The 10,230-nt window shown below is 38.0% G+C and overlaps 1 pseudogene; it reads right to left on the reverse strand.

The window, feature by feature from the left end:
• Positions 1-2,665: 2,665 nt before the first annotated feature.
• On the reverse strand, positions 2,666-9,869 carry LOC100985689 (ras-related protein Rab-5C-like; annotated as a pseudogene).
• Positions 9,870-10,230: the final 361 nt, after the last annotated feature.

The following is a 10,230-nucleotide window of genomic DNA, read 5'->3' on the forward strand; positions in this document are numbered from 1 at the left end:
TTCTTCATCTAATCCTCTGTTCACGCTCCTGGAGGCTTTTCCTGACCTCTGTCTAAAACAGCCACTTTTAACACCCCATCATCACCTTATATTCCCTGTGGTTTTTATTATTTTTTGTTTTGGTTTTGGTTTTTTGTTTGTTTGTTTGAGACAGAGTCTTGCTCTGTCACAAGGCTGGAGTTGCAGTGGTATGATCACAGGTCACTGCAACTTCCACCTCGCAGGTTCAAGTGATTCTCCTACCTTAGCCTCCCGAGTAGCTGGGACTACAGGTGTGTGCCACCACGCCCAGCTAATTTTTGTATTTTTGGTAGAGATGGGATTTTGCCATGTTGGCCAGGCTGGTCTCAAACTCCTGACCTCAAGTTATCTGCCCACTTCAGTCTCCCAAAGTGCTGTGATTACAGGCATAAGCCACAGTGCCAGGGCTGGTTTTTATTATTTTCTAACGATAATCTCAAACTGAATTTTACCACAGATACATTGTACCCATTTACTTACATATTTATTTATATAGAGACTTATTGTTATTCTCCCTCACTAGAATTTATGCCTTTCACGGGAGGAATTTTGTTTTTCATTTCTTTTTCAATCTTTCTGTACCTCGTGCACAGTAATGAATCAATAAATATTCGTTAAATGATTAGTTTTCCATTTCCTTTTGAAGGATATGAAAGATACAAACATTGACAGTGTCCCCCAAAAATTTAACTTTTGAGATTTAAAATTTTTTATTAAATATTGTAAACATATTAAACAATTTATAAAGCATGCATTAGGTGAAAAGAATAAAAAGAACAACCACATATCACTAGTTAGCTTAAAAATGGAACATTGCAAGAACTTTGAAGGCTTTTGTGAGCCCCTTCCTTTATCCCACAGGGAATCACCACCACAAATTTTTGTATTTATTATCTACTTGCTATTCTTCATAATTTTATATGTTTGTATCTCCTTAAAATATTACTTACTTTTGCCTGATTCTAACTTTACCCTCTGTATTTTTCAACTTGTTTATTTGGTTCAATATCATTTGTGAGATGAGTTCATGCTGGTCCCTTCAATGCTACTGCTTCATAGTATTCCATTGTATGAAAAGCACAATACAGTCATCTAATGTCTTGTTGCAGGATGTTTGTTTCCAACTTTTTTTGTTATTACATACAATGCCGCCATGACATTCTTGTACACATTTCCTAACACACATGCTCAAGAGTTGTTCTAATCTATATGCCACTGAGAGGAACTTGGGAGTCACAGAGCATATGTATATTGAAGTTCACAGAACGCCAAATGCCAAAATGTCTTCCAAAGTGCATGTATCCAGCTGCTACACACCAGCATGACTTGACCTGTTTGTAAAATATTGAAATAGTTCCACACTTGATAAACAGCTGCTGCCCTAAGTCCCTGGAGGATCCCCTTGCAACTGCTATGTCCACAGGGTAACCCAAACTATCCCAGCTTTCCTGGGACTGAGAGGGTTTCTAGGACAGGACATTTCAGTTTTAAGCCAGAAAAGTTAAAACAGGACAAGTTTGTCATTGTACCTAGCCAGCCTCTTAGCCAACAGAGACTTTCCCACAATTCAGTAACTAAAGCATTAATGCCTGACACCGTGGTTAAGTGTTGTGAGCATTGCCTGTGGTTGCACCTGCTTATATTCCCACTGACAGCTTATGTGTTTCATTACTCCCTTTCTTTATCATCACTTGTTATAGTGCTAATTTTTATTTTTTGCTATGTAGTGAGTATAAACTATTATCTCATTATCATATTAATTTTTTTATCTGACTATACTGAAATTTTTGAATAGTCTGGAATCACTTTCCTTACCTGGTCATATCACCCCCTTTTGAGTATGGCGAAGAACTTTCATGAAGCCACATGAGTAGCCAATTATCCTATGAAAATATGATCAACCACATTTTGACTATATTGACGATACTGATTGGTTACATTTTGAAGAAAACATACAATACAAAATACAAGAAAAAGTTGGTTCTGTCTCCTCCCACTATCCCCTTTACCCAGCCACCCCCAAATACTCATGATGATTTGGTCAGAACTGGGCTCAGAGCAAGAGGTCAGGGTGACCGAGGGTGGAGGGGTTGTAGGCTACGGGTTTGTGGCTGTCACAATAATGCTGTGATAATGCTGTGGTTTCCCAGAGGGGAGTAGGGGGCAGGGAGAGGGCTGCAGCCTGATGACAGCCAGATGAAGAAAGAGCTGCCTCTTCCTTCCCTAGCCCCAAGGCCTGCCCCACCGCCCAAACCCAAGACCACTTCAAACAAGGTAAGAATATGGATGCTCTTGCTGGGTCCGCTATTCCACAAGAGGGAAAGAAGGTAGCTGCTTGGACCCCACTGTCCCCATATACAAGGTTCAGGAGACAGGAGCACGTGGCTAATACCAGCAAAAGAAAAGTGGGAAAGTAGTAGGAAGAGGAGGAAGTGGGAAGAGCGGAAGATCATATATATTTAAAAAGTGACTTAAGACTTAAAATCCAATTAGTGTTTGTACAGAAATGTACAGGTGAAATAACTCACTATGGCCTATGACCAAAATTATATGGAGAAATCATGGTGGACTCCTACTCCTACCCCCCTACCCAAGAGGTGGCCCGAGTCGTTAAGTACAATTGGTTAGAGTGGATTCCAGGTCACTAAGGTGGAAGACGTGGGGGCAGTGGGCAGGCAAGGGGGGCTCCATTGCTGCAACACTGGTTGGGGCTGGCCGGGTGGTTCTCCTGAAGGTCCACACCTTGGTTTCTGTCTGGAGCACCAGCTGCATTCTGGGGCTTGTTCTTGGGAAGTTTCTCAGCTATTGCCATGAAAATTTCATTCACATTCATTGCACCCTTTGCTGATGTCTCCATGAACAGCCAACTGTCGTCGTCTGCATAGGCTTGTGCTTCCTGGAATTCCAGGGGTCTCTCGCTGGCCAGGTCTGCCTTGTTACCTGTGAGCGCAAGGACCATGTTGGGGCTGGCCTGCTTGGTAGCTCCTTCACTCAGTCCTTGGCTCCGGCAAATGTATCTGTTTTGGTGATGTCATAGACCATGATGGCAGCCTGGGCCCCCCCAAGAGTACATGGGGGCCAGGCTGTGATACCACTGCTGTCCAACCGTGTCCCAGATCTCAAACCTAACTGTTGTGTTGTCCAAGCAGACATTCTGTGGGAGGAAGGCTGCTCCGAGTGTGCTCTCCTAGTATGCATGAAATTGTCCCTTCACAAGGCAGAGGACAGGTTAGATTTGCCCACTGCAGACCCAGCAGAACATGCTTAAATAGACAGATCTTATTGAGTCATGCTGTGCCTCCCCAACTCGCCACTGCCCATCCAGCTGCAGTGGTCCAGAGAGGTGGGAGCAGGGACCAATGCTGTGCAAAGAGGCATTTAGTGTGGAGGGGGACCTCCAAGGTGGCTCCAGGGCAGTGGCTTTACTTGGGGCCAGGGCTTGGACCAGCTCTGCTTCTCTCCCCAAAGGCAGTGTCCCAGACTTCAGCCTCCTATCATGTTAATTTTCATTTTTATGATGTAGCTGATCATATTTTCATAGAATAATTGGCTCCTCAGGTGGCTTCATGAAAATTCTTCATCACACCCTAGAAGAGGTGATATGACCAGGTAGGCAAAGTGATTCCAGGCTATTCAAAAATTTCATTTCCTAGAAGCCTTTAAGCTTTGGCAAAGTTTCCTATCCTGTCCTAGCTTGGCTTGGAGTTAAGTGGAGCACCTAAAATTGGACCATCAAGACTTAAAACCATGAGCATCTATCACAATGCACAAAAAAGTAAACTGAGGTCCAAAAGTCCTTCCCTGCCTTTTTCCTAGTGTGTAGGCCACATAAGCTTCCTGTATCATACCAAAAAAGAGGGGAGCAACAAACCAATTACAGCCACTACTGAATATCTAGCCAAACTAGGTTGGATAATGAATATATCAATTTTATTCGATTTAGAAATATAACAGTATGCTACCCTTGCACCTTCACATAGTGAGCCATATTTATATTCCCTACACTAGACTCATCTGACCACCAAACCAAACATGGTATAATCTGCTCTAAATATGTAATCCATGCAAATCGTCATATTATCCAAAACCTGGATGTTAGTACAGACTTGAGAGGTAAAGCAAATCCAGAGGCAGTTAGAGACTGAAAAATGAAGTGCCATAGCTGGCCGTCTCCTCTTGTGAAGATGTTTTAATGACATCTTGGAAAAAGGGTTGGGCTCAGTGAAGGTAACTGAGAAAGGCTCCATGAAATTGCCTCATCAGAAAACAAAGCTTTTACCTAATTTCTGTGGCTGACAGGAATAAGGCATAATTTTAACCTTGATTAACATTTCTTTGGCTTTTACATTCTATAAAATTGTTCATTCATGATCTTTCTATGGTGCTTTGTTTATAAGAAGAAGAATTTCTGTAGAAATGTTTACAGTGCATTATTCATAAATATTTTGATCAATAAGTAGTGATGGTGGAGGCAGTTGAGGGGATGGAGAATAACAGGAACTTGGCAATTAGATTTGTTATTTTTTAATCATAGAATCTCTCCATTCAATATTATTTAGAAAATGTGAATAATGATATTTAAGCTATTGGCAGAAACATAAAAACAGTTTTGTAGCTATCTTTTTTTAGATTTGTTGAGCAACTAAATATAATAACTATAAATATGTTAAATATGCTGGGTCTAAATAGCTTAGTAACTAAGAGCACAGTAGCTAAGAGCAGTTCCTGAAACTAGAAACTTTGAAATGCAAGCCTGTCACAGGCTTATGTTTTACATGAACCTTTACAGTCGGAGGTTCTGGAGACATTTATGTCAAGATTTTCCAAGATGCTCTCAGCATTGACTACCATAACTAGGCTTCCGCAACACCACTCAGAAATAGCTTCCTCTTGGGTAATATAATTTAAGAGATTTGGGGAAGAACCATCCAATTCCAAAATATCTTCTCACTCATTGTTACATTGTGGAGAATTCTATCATTACACCCTACATAGAACTTGAAAGTATTCAACAAGAGGACCCTACATATTTATTTTTCAAAAGCAACTATTTTCAGAATACATGACTCAAAAATAATGTAACAGATGAGAAGGGAGTATGGGGTGAAAGCTGCATCATCTAACATAGGAGTAAGTTCTTTTAAGTGTTCCTTTATACCCCTATGAAATTGACTGAAGAATTATTAATGAATCAAAAGTAAAACTTACCTTCTTAGTAGCACATTCTGCTTATTCCTACTAATGAATCACTACTCCACCAGCCCTTCTTCCACTTGCCATAGCCAAGTGATTTCCTCCCTTTACTGCTGCATCTTAAGACTCCCAGTGGAGCCCAGCCAACATCTGACCATTCGTTCCCCAGACCACAGAGATGGACTATTTGGCCTGTGTGTTCTGTGCAGGAAATCTTAGGCTGCTTCGTTTACTAAAGGCAACAAAATTTTTTTGCCCAGTATTATTGCTGTTTTTAAAATGTAGATAATATATCAACAGTAAATGAAATCTGAACGACTAATTAAGAATTAGAAAACCACTTTTGTGATTAAAACCTGAATTACTATTAATGCTGAAAATCTTGGGAATTTTCATGAATAATGTGTAGATCATGTATTATTTTGTCATTTTTTATATAGCAGGAAACTTTTAATTTGAAGGCCAAATCCAAAGTCACATAGAGTGGCAGGAGAAAATCAGGAAGAGCAGCAAATCTCTGTGACTATAGAATCATAAAAATCTAGGCTTGGCAAGGAAACTCCTTTTCTCTTTAGATGTGCTTTATACAAATCAGTTCTCAATAATATTGTGGGGAAGAAATATTTGTGCTATACAAGGCAGGAGGATTGTGAAGCTATTGTTATCTGTGGTTATACACACAGAGAGATGTGTACACACAGACACATAGAAAAATAAATGTCCCCCTATGAAGGGAAGAAATAAATCACGAAATTCGTATTTCAAAAAACTGAACGAATCAACAAAATAACATACATAGAATGAACACTGAGGAAAATAAAATATTTGGCAAGAATCTAATTAGCCATATCAACCGAGAGAGGTTTGGGTTAGTTTTAGTAAACACAGAGTGGTTTCTGGGTAGAAAGTAAATAACTGCACAGAGGTACTGTTCTAATCACATTTGTTCTAACATTGACCTTATAATAATTAAAAATTGATGCTTGCAATATAATACAGCTGTGCAATCATATTTAAACCTAATCATTTCATAGACAGAGGAAAGTTGTACAAAAAGGTCAAAAACACTTTAATTTCATGACAGTAAATTTACTCTTTATTCCCAAAGTGAAAATGTCTAATTTCTAAAAGAGCAAACCAATAATTACTTATTATAAAGCTATTTTAGTCAATACTTAATTTTGCTATATTGATTAGTGTTTAGACATTTAAAATGTACCCTACAGCAAGAATATGTGTTTACAATATGATTCTCTCTACTGATGTTTGTAAGTATTACAGATATCGATTTAAGACATGTCTCAAAAATGCCAAACTTAATAGTAATCATATAAAAAACTGACTCTTAAAATTGGAATTTAACTTTAAAAATTTGAATACCAGTGTCCTTAAAGATCTCTTTGTATCATGATCACCAATTCTGCCATTAAATACTTTAACCTTGAGTGCTCAATTAAACTACATTATAAACTCTACCTCATCCCCAAAGTAACAGAGAGAAAAAAATAAATGATCAATTTTACCATTCACAACTGGAACAAAATGTTTTCTCTCTATTTTATGTACTTCTGATTGTAAAATAAAGACTGGGATATTATTTCCCCCTTAACTTGTATTCTGTGTAACTTAGAGCTCCTTGCAATAAAACAAAATGATGCTTCATCAGGATGTTACTGGGAGTACCAAGGCAATTTACAAACATTAAGTCTGAGAACATCACTGTGAGGCAGGTATTAATATAATACTTCTCTCTTGAGGAGTTCAATGCACTTTACATAACGTAATTTTATTAACTCTTCCTTGAGCTGGGCAAAAAGACTAAGAATATATCTAACCACTTACCTCACTCACATGCATGTATAAAAAGAATAAAAGAGATGGTTCTACACAACCACATCTTTTAAATTCGCTTTCACTTCCAATCTGAAATTATGACTAAAGATAAGGCCAACTAAGTCACTCTATATATTTGGCTTCTACTAATATTGATTTTGAACAGGTATTAATTTTATAAATATGAATTCAGAATTAAACATTTAAAAGATAATTAATCCCAGTAATTCTTAAGCAATAATTGTTTTTGAAGGTGGAAAAAATTGACAGTAATAACTTTTCCCTCTATTATAATATACTAAAGACTCCAAAACCACATTATAATTCTGTGGACAAGCTTCACAACATCCTTAAGTAAATCTATGCATTTCTTAGCAAGAGTACAACTATGCACACATGAAGACAGCCAGAAGAGATATATAAAGTGAAAGATATAGAAATGCTAATGATATCTAATGACACTTACCAAGTGTCAGCCACTATTCTAAGGAATCTACATGTATTCGCTCATTTAATCCTCATAACTCTATGAGATGGGCAGCATTTTCATCATTTTATAGACAAGAAAATTGAGACTCAGGAAGTTGAGTTAGTCCTAGGTCACAGAGCTACAAAGTGGCAGAGCTGAGATGCAAACACAGAAAATATGAGTCCAGAGTCCATGTTCCCAACCCATGTTCTAGAAAAGAAGTTGTCCCCAGCCATCCCTGATCATGGAATTCTGAATCCATAATTATAATCTTTTCCACTCCAAATGTAACATTTCCCAACTCACAGTCTACCTCACAGTAATCACAGAACAACTGCTCAATTTTATGTATCTTACTTTCAAAATATGATACTTGTATTTAGAAAATGGTCACAGGAAGGCAGTATAATATAGTTTGGAGTACACACCTCAGGATCAGACAGACCTAACAGGCTATCCCTAAGCAAGTTATTTCTATCCAAGCTAAACAATATAGACGGTGGAACCTACCTCCTGATGCTGTAGTGAGAACTAAATAAGTTAATACAACACATTTAACATACGCCTTACTATGCCTTCTACATAGTAAGCATTCAACAATTGTTGCTACTGTAAGTTAGTATAAACTTATTCAAGCCATTCTCAGAACTCTGAAACTCAGAATTACCATTGAATTTAGCATATCTCAATGCTGGTGTCAATAGAACTGAATTGATTTTTTCATCAAATATATGTTCTAAGCACTGGCCATAATCTCATTTAATACTCAGAACAAACCTATAATTTGTGTTTTTATGCCCACTTGCAGGAAAATAAGCCTTGAGATTGTAAGTAACATCCATAACCATGCCAGTAATAATTAGATGATTAATCAATTAACTGCATGGATCCCACAAAGCAGGTTAAAAAGTAACCAATAAGCAAGGAAATTATTTGAAAAAGTCTTCTCTCTCATAAAATTATAGAACTAAAAATTCCTAGACTGAAGTTCACCTTGTTTAGCCTTTGCTATAATTAGAGCAAAGCTGTGCCCAGAGAAAACAGTTAGAATAGAGATGATAAAAAGGAAAAATACTCCCCAAAAATATACACGCCACCCCCCTACCCACCCTATTTCCAGTATACACCAGGCACTTCTGATTCTTCCATCATCAGAACCACTGAAGAAAATAGCAAGGGCCAAGGTCAGGGTAGGAGCCTTCAGAGTTGGACAGTGTTACACGGGAAACAGGCAAGAAGTCTGCACTTGGGGACTGGTGCTTCAGCCAGAGTGAGGTACAAGATTGTAGATCTGTAAAGCACATTTGCCTCAAATCAGCCTCACCTGCACCCAAACACACTGTAAAGGTCGGCTTCTGGTCTATTCACAGAAATCTGCAGAAAAAGAGAAAATGCATTACATTAGTCTTTTGCTGACCTCTTCCTTGACCCTTGACCTACCAGCATTCCCTAAATTGGAAATGTCTTAGTTACGCAGAACAAAAATAGTTCCACCTGAATTAGGACATTATTTCCTCATTCCCTCTATTTAATGTGAAAGAAATATTTTTGTCATTTGCATAATGACCTGCTGCATATAGAAAGACAATTATTTATGATTTTCACTTTAAAAACATGATTCTGAATTGATTATGATACATAATAATCATGTGAAAACATGATTGAAAATAAGATTTAAGTGAAAGAATAGAATTTCCACTTTCATCAGCCAACATATAAACCAATATGGAGGAGGTGGCAGATACAAATAATCATATATAAAGAGAGACACAAGCTCAATGATAATGGTCTGCTTACACAGGCACAGAAAGTAGTGGGAAAAAATCTTCAGCCCATATGTCACAAGAAATAGAATTTTTAAAAATTCACGTTATCCCAAGAACATATAAGATCTTATGTTCCATTATCAACTAGCAGGTAGCACCCAACCTAGTCATTTCTTCTATACTTAGAATCGGTGGCCTCTCTCCATAACTCATTCCAACTTTTAGTAATTGTCATATAAAGGTAAGCTTTTCTTTTATCTAACTTCAGTCACTTATATAATAGGATTGAAAAACCTGTAATGATGCTCCACACATGCAGGATACTTCATAAACCCTTGTGGATGGGATGTTGATTTCAGTCTATTTCCCTTTTTTCTGACCTCAGTGGAGACAGAAGTGCTTAGACAGAAACACTGGCAAAATGGTTAGAGATAAGAGGAAGTTGATTAGGAACAAGTGCAGAGTGGAACCAGGGAAGAAAACAACGTGGAATGACTCACTGTGCCCCAGAACAGTGTGATCTGTTTTAGAAGACACAGCCAGCCACCAACAAAATGTGAGTTGTACAGCAGAATACGCTCAAGCATGCGCTCAGAAGAATTACTGCTGCCTTCCAACTCACTTCCACATAGACAAATAAATCAATCCATCTCTCTCTCTAACCCTGACCTCTGTGCAGAGTTCCAGTTCTACTTACACGATTGTAAAACTGAACTGGGTGGATAGGATATTCTTTCCCGTGACTCACTCTAGCCTTCCTCCACAGCTTTACTGCTGGTATGAAGACATCTTTGGTAAGCTCTAGTGAAGAGAACTACGATAACCACTGACACTTTAATGTGAAAAATAATCCGTACTAACTAACAAAGGAAAAATGTTATCTTGTAGATTCACCAATATCTTAAACCCAAAAATATACAGAAAAGACCTCATACTGCCCGTCTGAAA

The sequence above is a fragment of the Pan paniscus genome, chromosome 4, assembly GCF_029289425.2.
Source record: "Pan paniscus chromosome 4, NHGRI_mPanPan1-v2.0_pri, whole genome shotgun sequence".
In the NCBI taxonomy this organism is placed as follows: Eukaryota; Metazoa; Chordata; class Mammalia; order Primates; family Hominidae; genus Pan; species Pan paniscus.